Source organism: Saimiri boliviensis, chromosome 1, assembly GCF_048565385.1.
Source record: "Saimiri boliviensis isolate mSaiBol1 chromosome 1, mSaiBol1.pri, whole genome shotgun sequence".
NCBI classification, from domain to species: domain Eukaryota; kingdom Metazoa; phylum Chordata; class Mammalia; order Primates; family Cebidae; genus Saimiri; species Saimiri boliviensis.
In genome coordinates this window covers 235636698-235650545 of record NC_133449.1, presented here as the reverse complement: position 1 = coordinate 235650545, position 13848 = coordinate 235636698, and the positions used below count along the sequence as shown (strand labels likewise).

Here is a 13848-nt window from a genome sequence, read left to right as displayed (position 1 = left end):
GAATGAAGCCTTGAGGTTACTCTCAGTGTGGGCTGTTGTTGTAATTGACCAACCTGATTGCTCAACACCTCACATAGTCATTAAATAGATTCTAAGTATGTTTTTAGATGTCAAGGACCCAGCTTATGGGTTCAGTTTGATATAAGGATTTTCTTAATGAACAGAAAAAGAGGAATGGGGACTCCTATTATACAAAGATTATACCCTCTTCTTGGATTGAGATGGCTAAATAACTTGGTAGAATTATTTCTACCTCTTCTGGCCAGAGGCTATGTTTCCCAGACTGTCAGAATTATTTTAAATTGACACAAAACCCTGTGTCAATTTAAAAAACAAACCTGAGAACTTAGAGAAAAGGTCTGTGCCTGAAACTCTTTGACTCTGAAAAAACCAGTGGGAGGATGAAAATAATCAGAAACTCAACAAAGTGAATGCAGCTTAAAAAGGAGCAAATAATTGTCGTTTAGTCAAAAGACTTTCCATAAACCATCAGGACAGAAGAAAGTGAAGATGATAGAAGTGAAGAGAGAAAGTGAAGGACAGAGAGAAAGTGAAGCTGAGAAGGTTGAGGGCAGACATTTTTCCTCAGAGAAGGGTCAAGATTTTAGCTATTGGAAGGGAAAAAGAGATGTTGCAGATTCAGTTATTACAAGATCAGGGCAGTGACAGGCACAGGGATCTGTGGCAAATTGAAATGACTTCCTCAACCTGGAAAGAAATGGAAGCACCTTCTTAACACTAGCTGGGAGACAGTGATGAGCTCAGAGCCTCTCTTTGAAGACTGTGGCAGCCATTCAGGGAGAGCTACATCAAAAGTTAAGAGAAAGGGGAGATGGCCACTTTTTTCTTAAAACAGGGCTTTGAGATTCATTTTAAGTACTGTATAGGACAGAGAGGGACTTTAATAGGCCCCCAAAGATAAAAGATATCCCCATCCTAATTCCCAGGACCTGTCACTATGTTAGGTTACATGACAGAGGGGAATTAAGGTTGCTAATAAGTTGACCGTAAAATAGGAAGACTATCCTAGATTATCTGAGTCGGCCAGTGTAAGCACAACAGCTCTTAAAAGTCAAAGAGGAGGGCAGAAGAGAGAATTAGAGGGGGCTAAGAAGACAGACCTGGAGCCAGAGTGATGTGGCATTGCTGGCTTTGCAGATGGAAAAGGAGCTGAGAGCCCAGGGCTGTGGAAGCCTCTAGATGCTGGAAAGGGCGAGAAAGTGAATTCTTCCCTAAGCCTTTCAGAAACGGACGCACAGACCTGCCTACACCTTGATCTTAGCAAGGAGGGATTCTTGTTGGACTGCTACAGAATTCTAAGGAAACAAATTTGTGTGTTTTAAGACACTACGTTTGAGATTATTTGTAGAGGCATGAATGGGAGACTACTAAGAGATTAAAGGGTGATACATACGTACTGCTGACCCCACTCTCCACCCTGGAAGAGGTTTGTCCCACAAGCTAACAGCTAAAATGTTTGCATTATAATTGTTATTGTCATCAATAAGATTACCATCAATAAGGCATGGTGGCTCATGCCTGTAATTTTAGCACTTTGAGAGGCCAAGGTAGATTGCTTGAGTCTAGGAGTTTGAGACCAGCCTGGACAACATAGTGAGACCCTGTCTCTAAAAAAAATTTTTTAAAAAATTAATTAGCTGGATATGATGGCACACGCCTGTAGTCCTAGCTACTCATGAGGCTGAGGCAGGAAGATTGCTTGAGCTCAGGAGTTCAAAGCTGCAGTGAGCTATGATTGCCCCACTGCCCTCAGTCTGAGTGACAGAGCAAAACCGTGTCAATTAAAAAAGAAAAAAAAAAGTGAACTCTAGGTTCTCTGCATTGGTTGATAATTTCTTTGTGATCTGTTTTTCCCTCAATTCATTTGCTTTCAGAAAGGCTTAAAAAATATGTATGAAGGGCTGAATTTCATCGTTAAACAAGCAATATTCAATGAGGCTTATAAAGCTAGGATTGAAAAACAACTAGAATCCTAGAGTTATTAACTAATCCTTGATAAAAATCAGTTCCTTTTTTAGTTGTACCTTACTTCAGGCAAGTTGTTACGTATTTCATAAAATGTAAGGTTTTGAAGTTGATGATTTCTTGATCCGTAACAGATGTCCAATGATTGTTTTCACATTTCTTACTGTATCACGACTGCCACCTGGTGGACTGTCATTGTATGACACCATTGACTGCATCCTGCTTTCGGAGCGATTAAAATGAGGGAAAAAAATTACCGTAGATTTACCACATATACCTTTAAATAATGACTCTGATCCTAAACTATGATTTGACCTCCTGAGTACTGTTTGGCACACAGTGTTGATGGCATATCACTGTTGTGCAAAGCAAGTGACCAGTGTGCAGCTGCTAATAGAGACGGCTCTTATGTCAGAACTGAAATTTAGTACAGTGATTTTTTCCTTCTTTCTTTTGGAAAATGTAGACAATAGGTAATTATTTACAGTTAGCATCTTCTCACTCAAATAAAAAATTTAATAGCATGTTTCAGAAAATAGCCTTCCTGTTTTTTGTTTTTTTGCCTGTCTTTCAGCTTAGAAAATGCCAAGATAGAGTCCTCCATTTCTATATTGAGCCTGAACTTTGAAAGCGCTCGAGAGGCCTGAGTGCTTTACTATCATTTACTAGCTGTACAAGTCTTTATAACCCCTTGGGTCCTAGCTTCCTTGCTCATCAAATCAATGCCTCCAAGTCCTACATGATCTGAGGGACTCCTGGGGGAATCCAATGAGGCTGTGTGTGGAAGCATGTCGGTAATTTTTTTTTTGACCTCTGAACTTTTTATTGGCCTCCTGCTCCCCAAAGGGTCCCCCACTTCTGCTGGCCTAATGTCTCAGAACTTTGATGTTGTTGGTATCACACATCACTTTGCCATCCGCTATCCGGCGAGTGGTGGTCTTTTGGATGGTTTGCATGGAGTTGTTGCTGTCCAGGGCATCACTAAGACTGAAGTCCTTGCCATCTTCCAGCAGGCGGTGGTAGGTGGTGATCTCAGCCTCCAGCTTGACCTTGATGTTCAGCAGAGCCTCGTACTCCCGGGCCTGGCCCTGTCCCTCTGCCCGAGTCTGTGCCAGCTCTGACTCCAGGTGCAGAAGGATCCCATTGAGCTGCTCCATTTGCAGGGCGTAGCAGGCCTCCATCTCCCTCAGGCTGTTCTCCAAGCTGATCTTTGTATTTCTCATGGAGTCCAGGTCGATATCCAAGGACTGGACTGTACGTCTCAGCTCTGTGAGTGTCATCTCAGCAGCTTCAACCTCAGTGGACTGTGTGGTGACCACTATGGTGCTCTCCTCAATCAGCTGAGTCCAGTACTTTTCCAGATCCTCTTGGTTCTTCCGAGCCAGCTCGTCATATTGAGCCTGGATTTCTGCCATGATCTTGGCGAGGTCCTGAGATTTGGGGGCATCTACCTCCACGGTCAACCCAGAGCTGGCAATCTGGGCTTGTAGGCCTTTTACTTCCTCTTCATGGTTCTTCTTCATGAAGGGCAGCTCCTCCTTGAGAGCCTCGATCTGTCTCCAGCTGCAGCAGAGTGGCGTTGGTGTCATCGATAACTTTGCGGAGCCCATGGATGTCGCTCTCCACAGACTGGCGCATGGCCAGCTCTGTCTCATACTTGACTCTAAAGTCATCAGCAACAAGATGGGCATTGTCAATCTGCAGAATGATGTGGGCATTGTCCACAGTATTTGTGAAGATCTGAGCCCTCAGGTCCTCGGTGGTCTTGAAGTAATGGCACCAGTGTCTGACCTGAGGTCCCTTCTTCTCCAGGTGCTCCCGGATTTTGCTCTACAGCTTCCAGTTCTTGGTCTCCAGGCTCCTCACTCTGTCCAGGTAGAAGGCCAGGTGGTCGTTTAGGCTTTGCATGGTCTCCTTCTCGTTCTGGATGCCTCCCGTTCCTGCCAGACCCCTGGCCATCCCCACGGCCATGTCCCCAACGCCCATGCCGCTCCGGAAGCTGGTGCAGTGCAACACGGAGATGCGGGAACCAGAGCCCCTGGCGCCTGCATAGACGCTGGCCATGCTGCTGACCGGCTGGGCACTGTAGCTGGGCGCTGTAGCTGGGCACCTGGTCGGAGCCCACGGAGCGGTAGTTGGTGGAGAAGGTGGAGCGAGTGGTGAAGCTCATGCTGCCCCAGGGTGAGAGCGTGAGAGCCAGAGGACAGGACTCAGGCTTTGCCGACGACCAGTAATTTTTTTTTTTTTTTTTTTTTTTCTGAGACAGAGTTTCACTCTTGTTGCCCAAGCTGGAGTGCAATGGCATGAACTCGGTCACCGAAACCTCTGCCTCCCAGGATCAAGCGATTCTCCTGCCTCAGCCTCTCAAGTAGCCGGGATTACAGGTATGTGCCACTATGCCTGGCTAATTTTGTACTTTTAGTAGAGACAGGGCTTCACCATGTTGGCCAGGCTGGTCTCAAACTCCTGACCTCAAGTGATCTGCCCGCTTTGGCCTCCCAAAATGCTGGGATTATAGGTATGAACCACTGTGACCAGATTTTTTTTTTAAGCTGAGTCTCACTCTGTCGCCCAGGTTGGAGTGCAGTGGCTCAATCTCAGCTCACTGCAACCTCTGCCTCCTAGGTTCAAGCAATTCTCCTGCCTCAGCCTCCGCAAGTAGCTGGGACTACAGGCATGTGCCACGACTCCTGGTCAATTTTTGTATTTTTTGTGGAGACGGGGTTTTGTCATGTTGGCCAGGCCGGTCTCGAACTCCTGACCTCAAGTGATCCGCCCACTTCAGCCTCCCAAAGTTCTGGGATTACAGGTGTGAGCCATTGGTAACTACACAAATGTATGACGAGAATCACTGAAGTAATATTTGGAGAGTGTTTTGCCAAGTGCCTAGTAGTTGAAACAATTTTTTTCAGGTAAAATTTTTTTGAATTAAAATATCTGGGGCCAGGTGCAGTGGCTCACGCTTGTAATCCCAGCACTTTGGGAGGCCAAGGCAGGTGGATCCCTTGAGTCTGGGAGTTCAGGACCAGCCTGGGCAACATGATGAAACCCCATCTCTACAAAAAAACATAACAAAATTAACCTGGCATGGTGATGTGTGCCTGTAGTCCTAGCTACTCCAGAGGCTGAGGTGGGAGGATCACCTGAGCCTGGGGAAGTCTTGACTACCGTGACCCATGACCACGCCACTGCACTCCAGCCTCAGTGACAGATTATGACCCTGTTTCGAAAACAAAATAAAATAAATAAAATATTTGGAAAAAAGTTAAAAATGTTAGTTGTAAATCTATGTAGTGTAAAGAAGGTAGTCTATTTTAGGGTTTAAATTGATGACAAATTGTTTTCCTCAGGAACTGCCATTAGAGCATTGCCAAGGACCGCTCAGTGAGTGGGCTGAGGAACACAGTTTTCTGTGTAAGCTGCTGAGACTTTAAGCCCTGGGACTCAAGGGCAGGCCTGACTCTCAGGTAAACTTGCATTTACCTGGCAGGTGCGTAGGGACCTCCTGAGCTGGAGCAGATACCTCTCTCAGAACTTCAGAAAGCCAAACCTCAGAGCCCCCTGTAGTTTCCAAAATGGGCCCTTCTAGAAGCTGTAGGGAAGCTTGTTCCTTGGAGACAGTAAACCTAGATCCGCACAAAGCAGGTGAAGACAGAGGCATCCTCAACGTGTTGTGGGTGGGGGTGGTGTTCCCTGGAAATTCCTTCCCCCTTTTCCTCTCAATGGACCTAATTTGAAATAATCCTTCCCAGGTCCTGACTAAATTTCTGCTAAGTATTTTTTTGGACGGAGTCTCGTTCCTTCCACTAGGCTTGCGTGCGGTGTCACGATCTTAGCTCACTGTAACCTCCGCCTCCCAAGTTCAAGAGAGTCTTCTGCCTCAGCCATCCCGGTAGCTGGGATTACAGGTGTGTACCACCACGCCCAGCTAATTTCTGCATTTTTAGTAGAAATGGGGTTTCACCATGTTGGCCAGGCTGGTCTCGAACTCCTGGCCTGAAGTGATCCACCTGCCTTGACCTCCCAAAGTGCTGGGATTGCAGGTGTGCACCACTGTGCCCAGCTGCTGGAAGGATTATAAACCAGCATGACCCAGGCACCTGGAGATGCAGAACATCTGACCGTGCAGTCCTGTGGCCTGTGAAAAATATGCTCAGGTAAAGATCACAGAGAGTGGTCTTCGGCAGAGATAAAGATTAGAGCTGGATTTTATTATGTTGTAAATGGTTTCATCTATTTATAACTTATGGGGCAAAAACTAAAAACAGCTTAACTATATGATTATTTTAATTGGAGACGGGCATGTGTTTATGTATGCCAATAACTTTTTAAAAGTATATCCTTATAATGAAACTATTACAGAGATGTGCATATGGGTTCATGTTCTGTATATGTCAGCAGACACATGCTGACATTTACGCAAAGTTGGTTATTCAAAGTGACTGGCAGTGGATATGACTGGGCGGTTCCTGTGAAACCCTGGAAACCCTGAAGAACTGAGCATGGTCCAGGCAGTGGGTTTCCTCCCCACCAGCTTGGTCATTTGGAGTTAACCTGCAACTATCCTCCAGGTAAAGCTTCCCAGGAACTAGAATCTGGGAAAACCCTATTGGGACTTTAGGTGTCTTTAAGCCATTGGCTATGACAGGGAGGGGTTGTTACTGGCTGGCTCTTGCGACATAACTGAGGGATTCTTGCTTAGCCGGGCTCTTTTGTTTATTTTTGAGAAAAGTAGAAATGTCCCCTTTTTTATGATTCAGATGCTCCGAAGGCACATCTTTTGCAGTGGAAAGAGAAGAGACTCCTGATACCTACAAGAGAAGCAATAACCTTGATTGCACTGAACGCGCAGTGACTCATTGTGGGTTATAGAACATACTGGAATAAATACGCCTTACTAGAGTGAGACTTCAGTGACAGAGGGTTGAGCTGAGAATCTGTCATCGTGTCTCATTCCTAGGAGGTGCTCACTGAATGCTTATGAAAATGAAGGGTGGGGGGAGTGTTGAGGGAGGGAGGGAGGAAGGCAAGCAGCAGAGTCCACGCCGTCGGGAAGCAGGCGCCAGGCTCAGGTGGAATCATTTAGCCCTGCCAAAGATGATCTAGAAGGATCTTTTCAGAAAAAGAACAAAGTATTTTCCAAAGTCACTCATTTCTCAGAATTTGGGGAGCTGCGAACTAAGCACAAGTTATGTCCTAGCCTGGCAGCCAATCTGGGCACAACGGAAGAACCAGTGGAATGGGCGGCCCCAGGGCTCTGTTGAGGGAGGTTGTGTTGTACGGGGTGGAGGCTCTTCTCAGAGAAGGTTTGTGGAGGATGTTGAGCCAATGAGAGACGGTGGGAATGCGTCATGAATGTCTCTGATGCTGGTCCCTCAGTGAGGAGAGAAGGAGAGGAGGAGGGAAGAAAGCAAAAAAAGGGGGAGGGGAGGAGGGGAGGGGGGAGGAGGGGACAGGACAAGACAGCAAACATGACCAGAACCAGAGGGACTGTCTTTATAAAGGACTCCTGGTGCTCAGGTGGCAAAGTGGGACCCAGAGTCTAGGACAGGATGTTCTCCTTATTTCTTGTAACTGTCAATATTCTTAGCATCAGAAACCAGCTCTGGCTTAACCAAAAAGGAACTGACTGAAAAGCACCCCGTTCACAGAAGCACGGGGAAATCTTGCGAAGCAGCAGGAGAAAGGGTCAGGAATTAGTGAGCCCAGGCAGCTGCAGGTCCACAGCCAAAACCTTGCTGGGGAGGGCAGGGCATGGCTGTCACATTTTGTGCAGCATCTGTTGCTCCCAGAAACCAGTTATTGCTGTAGCCACTGCTGTGGACTCCACTTCTCTTTCTGCTTTGGATCAGCTGCCACCAGTTCAACACTCTCGGGCTAGCGTGTCTGACTGGTTAAGCCCAGATCACATTCTTGTAGTCTAGCTGCAAGGGAAGCTGGAAGAGGGAGGCTGGAAGGGAGAGGCTGGGTGGAAAGACTAGACTTTTTGGCTTCCTTAAAAGGAAGTGGAGAGTCAAAAAGGCCCACAAATGTCCACCATTTTCCTGCTCAGAACCATGTGGTTTCCCAAAGGAAACCCACACTGTTTAGCCAATTTGAGATGTTGTTTTGGGAGCACTGGAGTACTGGTAAATTTAAACATACACACACACACACACACACACACACACACACACACCCACACACACACAGCCTGCTCTGAAAACATTAACATAAAGCTGAAAGATAAACTGACTGTTATGATAAACTTCCTGGAACATGTTATTTTAAGATGAATCAGCCAGCCATCTATTTACTGACCTTTATGCACAAAAGGAGAAGAAAGAGGGTGTTCTAAGACGATTGTTCTTAACGAAGAATAGAATGGTAGTTTGTACTTCTAAAGTTACAAATCTCAGTTTGAATAGTTATCCATGACTACCAGTCAGCATTCAAGGTTTTTAGAGATTAGAATCTTATTTTGCAGGAATTACACCAAACCTTGAAAGCCAGATAATCTTGGAAAAGGACTTTTTATAGACAACCTCATGAGGAAAGTTTTATGGTTACTAAATATAAAACAAGATTGCATTTTTTGCAAATGTTTTAGCCTACAAATTTAGCGGAAATTTTAAAAATTAGGGCTAGCACTTCGTCTTTTCTGCTGACATCAGTAGCTCTTTTCTCTATGGTCTGCAGTTAGAAGGACGTGCCTTTTCAAGCCACAGAATTCCATCTGCTAGAATCGAGTCAGGCAGGCCTTAAGGAAATCTATGACTTGGTAAAATCATAAGGAACTCTGAGGCTGTACTGTTCTCCTCTTATGCAATGGCTGTTCATAACCCCCTGATCCTGAAGTTATTCATAGACGCTCATCTTTCTTGGGGGAATTTTTAATTCCCCATTCTCATTTATATACTTTGGGTAGGGGGTGGATCCTAATTGGCTTAAACTAATTAGCATGCCCTCCCCCCTTGAGTGAACCAATTAGATCGAGGATGGGCATGTGATCATGTCAGTGTGTGTGTGTGTGTGTGTGTGTGTGTGTGGGTGTGAGAGAGAGAGAGAGGGAGAGAGAGAGAGAGAAAGAAAGACAGAGACAGAGAGATTGAGACAGACATAGAGAAAGAAAGAATCCTGGGTCTTGGGCAGGAGTCTGCAGAAAAGATAATCTCTCTCTCTCTCTGGAAAGCATAGAGTGAGAGTGAGGTCCCACAGCTGCTGGAGCTGATGGATAAAGTCAACCCTATGGAAAGCAGAAGACAGAGAAATAGAGAAATGAGATCCTTTGTTTGCTAGATCAGGTTTCACCTAACATTGTAACCACTTTTTAATTTTTTGAGCCAATAAATGTCCTTTATTATTTATTGATTTTTAAGACAATGTCTTGCTCTGTTGCCCAGGCTGGAGCGCAGTGGCACGAATACAGCTCATTGCAGCCTCAGCTTCCTGGGCTCAAACAATCCTCCCACCTTAGCCTACCGAGTAGGTGGGACTACAGGCATGTACCACCATGCCTAATTTAAAACCATTTTTAGATCTGGCATGGTGGCTCATGCCTGTAATCCCAGCACTTTGGGAGACCGAGACAGGCAGATCATCTGAAGTCAGGAGTTTGAGATCAGCCTGGCCAACATGGTGAAACCCCCATCTCTACTAAAAATACAAAAGTAGCTGGGCATGGTGGCACATGCCTGTAATCCCAGCTACTCAGGAGGCTGAGGCAGGAGAATTACTTGAACTTGGGAGGCAGAAGTTGCAGTGAGCCAAGATCATGCCATTGCACTTCAGCCTGGGCAACAAGAGCAAAACTCCATCTCAAAAGAAAAAAATAACCAAAAACAAACAAACCAAAAAAACCATTTTTTGTGGAGACAGGGGTCTCACCATGCTGCCCAGGATGGTCTTGAACTGTTGGACTCAAGTGATCTTCAGGCCTTGCCTCCCAAAGTGCTGGGATTACAGGAGTGAGCCACCACACCAGGCTCCTTTGTTACTTAGATGAGTTGAGTTCTCTCTCTTGTAACTGAAGGATCTCTAATTGACAGACTGAAAAAAACACTTGCAACTAAATAGTTCTTAGTATTTCAGTATGTAAGTATTAAAATATTCCTTAGTACAAAAAAGTGTTCTTTAGTATTTAATTTCCATGGTATACAAAGAATTTTTAAAATTAAGAAAAAGAACAGTAACCTAATGGAAAGCAAAAAACAAAAACACTTGAAATGATTTCTAAGTATGTAAAAAGTGTTCTCTCTTGTCTGTGATTAAAGAATTGTACATTAAAATGGAAATGGGTTACTATTGTTAATAATGGGAATGGTGAAGATCAAAAAGTGAGAAACCACACAGGTTGGTGAATGGTGGGCAAACACGTACTCAGTACTGGCAGATGCTGGGGATTGGGGAATACATTGGAAGGCAATTGGCAATAGCTACCAAGATTTTAGTTAAACATATCCTGTGATCAGACAATTCCACTACTATAAATTTATTTCACAGCTAAATTCCCACAAGTGCACAAACATATGTGTAAGAGCTCATTACAATATCAAATGAAATAGTAAACTATGGTGAAGGAACACAGGGAATGTCTATGGCACTCTGACATGCTGATATTTTGAATTAAAGACTCTTCTGAAGGTCAGCAGATGCTGCAAGAGACTCTCCTCTGATATCCCCTTCTCTAGCTAAGACTAGACCCACCAAAGAGAGCCCAACGACATCCTTTCTCCTCCCTGAAATCTCATTGTTTACTGCAGAAAAGAAGACGTGAATGCAACCATACCCGGATGGACTTTTTCACATAAGACATGGATTGATGCATTGGATTTCTCCCAAATAGGATGCTGTGTCAAAGCTGAGCAAGTATACAGTGCTGTCTTTGGGAGGACCCTATAGCATCTCATCATTGTATGCATGGGAACGTTCTCTTTCAAAGAAGAATCTAGAATGGCACAAGGAGAAAGGCTTATTCTTTTTAGAGGGCAGCAAGGCCAAGCTGTGGCTCATTGGGTGGGCAGGCTCTTCCTTAAATACTGAGAATCTGTTCCTGAAGTAGCTGAGAGACCTTTGAGGCAGGGGCTCACCGAGAGTGGGGTGCAAGCAAGTGACCTCGTTGTTGCTGACAGTCTCCTTGGCAAAGGGGCTATACCAGGACATGTAAGTAAGAGGAGAGAGGTTTCATTACAGACATGCATCATGGAGGAGGGGTTACCTGGCCTTGTGGATAGACTCTGTGAGCTGGCATGAGTCCTGGAAGGCTGGTACTGCAGTCAACACCCGTGTCCAGTGTTCAAGAAAATCCTAGAACAAAGGAATCACAAGACAAGCTCTTAAGTGTGTGTGTGTGTGTGTGTGTGTGTGTCTTTTTTTTTTTTTTTGAGACGGAGTTTCACTCTTGTTACCCAGACTGGAGTGCAATGGCACGATCTCGGCTCACCGCAACCTCCGCCTCCTGGGTTCAGGCAATTCTCCTGCCTCAGCCTCCTGAGTAGCTGGGATTATAGGCACGCGCCACCATGCCCAGCTAATTTTTTGTAATTTTAGTAGAGACGGGGTTTCACCATGTTGACCAGGATGGTCTCGATCTCTCGACCTCATGATCCACCCGCCTCAGCCTCCCAAAGTGCTGGGATTATAGGCTTGAGCCACTGCTCCCGACCTAAGTGTTTGTTAATACAAACTGCTGTACTGGATGTTCAGGACTCTGTTTTATCCAGAAGATAAACAAGGGAAGCAAATAGTCATGTGGCATCTGAAGTGGGCTTTCTTTCACATACAGATTAATAAATGATGCTCAACCACAACCAGCAATTCATTGAGCAGCAAAAGGTGAATTAGTAACGCACAGTAAGATTACTGTTTCAGAATTTCTTATTTTGTCACATAGGCTTGAAAGGGAACATGTTTGTCTTTATAAAAGCATCATGGCAGGCACCAACAGGCCAGAGACAAAGGATAAATGACGAAGTTCTTTCACAGACAGGACAGCAATGCAAGAGGCAAGTGCGAGAATGTGGCTTGGACTAAACGGGTCCCACCTGCCAGGAGCTAATTGGCCCTAGAGCAGGAGCTCCCAGCCTTGATGTACATTAGAGTCATGTGAGATGGGATTATAAGTCCCCATGTGGCAGCCTGACGAAATCAGACCCTCTGGAGGTAAGGCCTGGCTTCAGTATCTTCAGACATCTCCAGATGATTCCACCGAACATCCTAGGAGAGAACCAATTGCCCTTGGAGTGGAACTTTTCCCACCACTGTAAGGTCTTCAGTCCTCTCATTCTCAGGAGATAGAGGCTTCTGTTGGTTCAATAAGAAGGACTGATATTGATATAGCAGAACGATTAGCATAGGAGAAACCTATAATAGGCATATTACAACTGTAAACATACCTTGGTCAACGCTTGACATGTTTAACTTGTCCCCAGGATGTGGGTCGAGGCGAGATCATTCTGAGCAGGGCGGGGAACCACACTGTGTTGGTATCCAGTGTGACCAGGGCCCAGCCCAAACTCTAGTACAGAGTATATGCTCCATAAGCATTTGCTGAAGGATTGGATGACTTTTAGGGGAAATTTCCTGTTTCCAACATTAACCTTTTACAGAAGAGATGGTGAACAGGTCACCTGAGCACCAAGAAGGTATTTATAACGTTTTTCCATAAATCAATTGTGGGAGAGATAATATATCCAACTAGAACCCATCCTCATGGATGTGAAGAGGGGAAATAACAAACACCTAAAAATGTAACATGCTTTAAATTTTTTAAATGAAGTAACATGAGTGAATCTGTCACTTTGGAGAACAACTGACATTTGGAACCTGTCAATTGGAGAACAATTTCACTGAATTCATGAATAAAAAATAAAACATGGGGCAAATGTATTGTACAACGGCCTGAACTCCAGTTCACAGAGAAGAGATCTCAGTAGGTAGTGAGTGTGTAACAGTCTATTTCCAGTGTAATAATACAGATCTGATTTGGATTTCAATTCCATAGAGCGCAAAATCCCCAGCAATCGTTTCTGGCTTCTAGGTAGTGACATAGCATCATGCATGTGGATTGCATTCCTGGGCACACAATTGGCACCACACAGCTCTTACTCTAACAGGAAGGGCTTTGCTATCTGAAGAGGAAAATGTATACGAAAGACAGAATAAACCTTTGAAGTTTACTTTAATTAAAGAATAGTTACACAATTCTCTTTGCAATGTACCTCTTTTCTTTAATGGTTGTATTTCCTGCTTAAATGCACACCTAAAAACATTTCAATCATGCTATAGTTCTTTTTCGTATCTTCAGTGTTGTTTTTATTATAAAACCACACACATATTGTAAAAGTTTCTAGACAACAAAAAATGTAAAAAGTTATTGCTACCAGTTTGAATTTCATTGGTAGTATCTACTACAAAGGAGTGAAGTGATAACTTTTAAAGCTCTTAGTAGGTGTGTAAATATGAGAACAGGTCACAGAAAATACTAAAAAGAAAAAAACAATTAAATTAAGAATTTTATAATAGCCAGATGTTATAATAGGCCTGTCCTTCATTCTTTTTCTTTTCTTTTTTTTTTTTTCCAAAAGATCAATTCTCACTCTGTCACCTAGGTTGGAGTGCAGTGGTTTGGTAATAATTCACTGCAGCTTTGAACTCCTGGGCTCAAGTGATCTACCGCAGCCTCCCATAATAGTAGGGACTACAGACATATGCTACCACACCCAGCTACTTTTTTTCAAGTTTTTGTAGAGACAGGGTCTTGCTATGTTGTCCGGGCTGGATTTGAACCTTGGCCAAAAGTGATCCTCCCACCTCAGGCTTCTTAAGTGCTAGGATTACAGGTGTGAGCCACTGCGACTGGCCTCATTCTATTTTTATTTAGTT

General features: G+C 44.4%; 1 pseudogene; it reads right to left on the bottom strand.

The window, feature by feature from the left end:
- Window positions 1–2822: 2822 nt before the first annotated feature.
- On the bottom strand, window positions 2823–4156 carry LOC120364011 (keratin, type I cytoskeletal 18 pseudogene; annotated as a pseudogene).
- Window positions 4157–13848: the final 9692 nt, after the last annotated feature.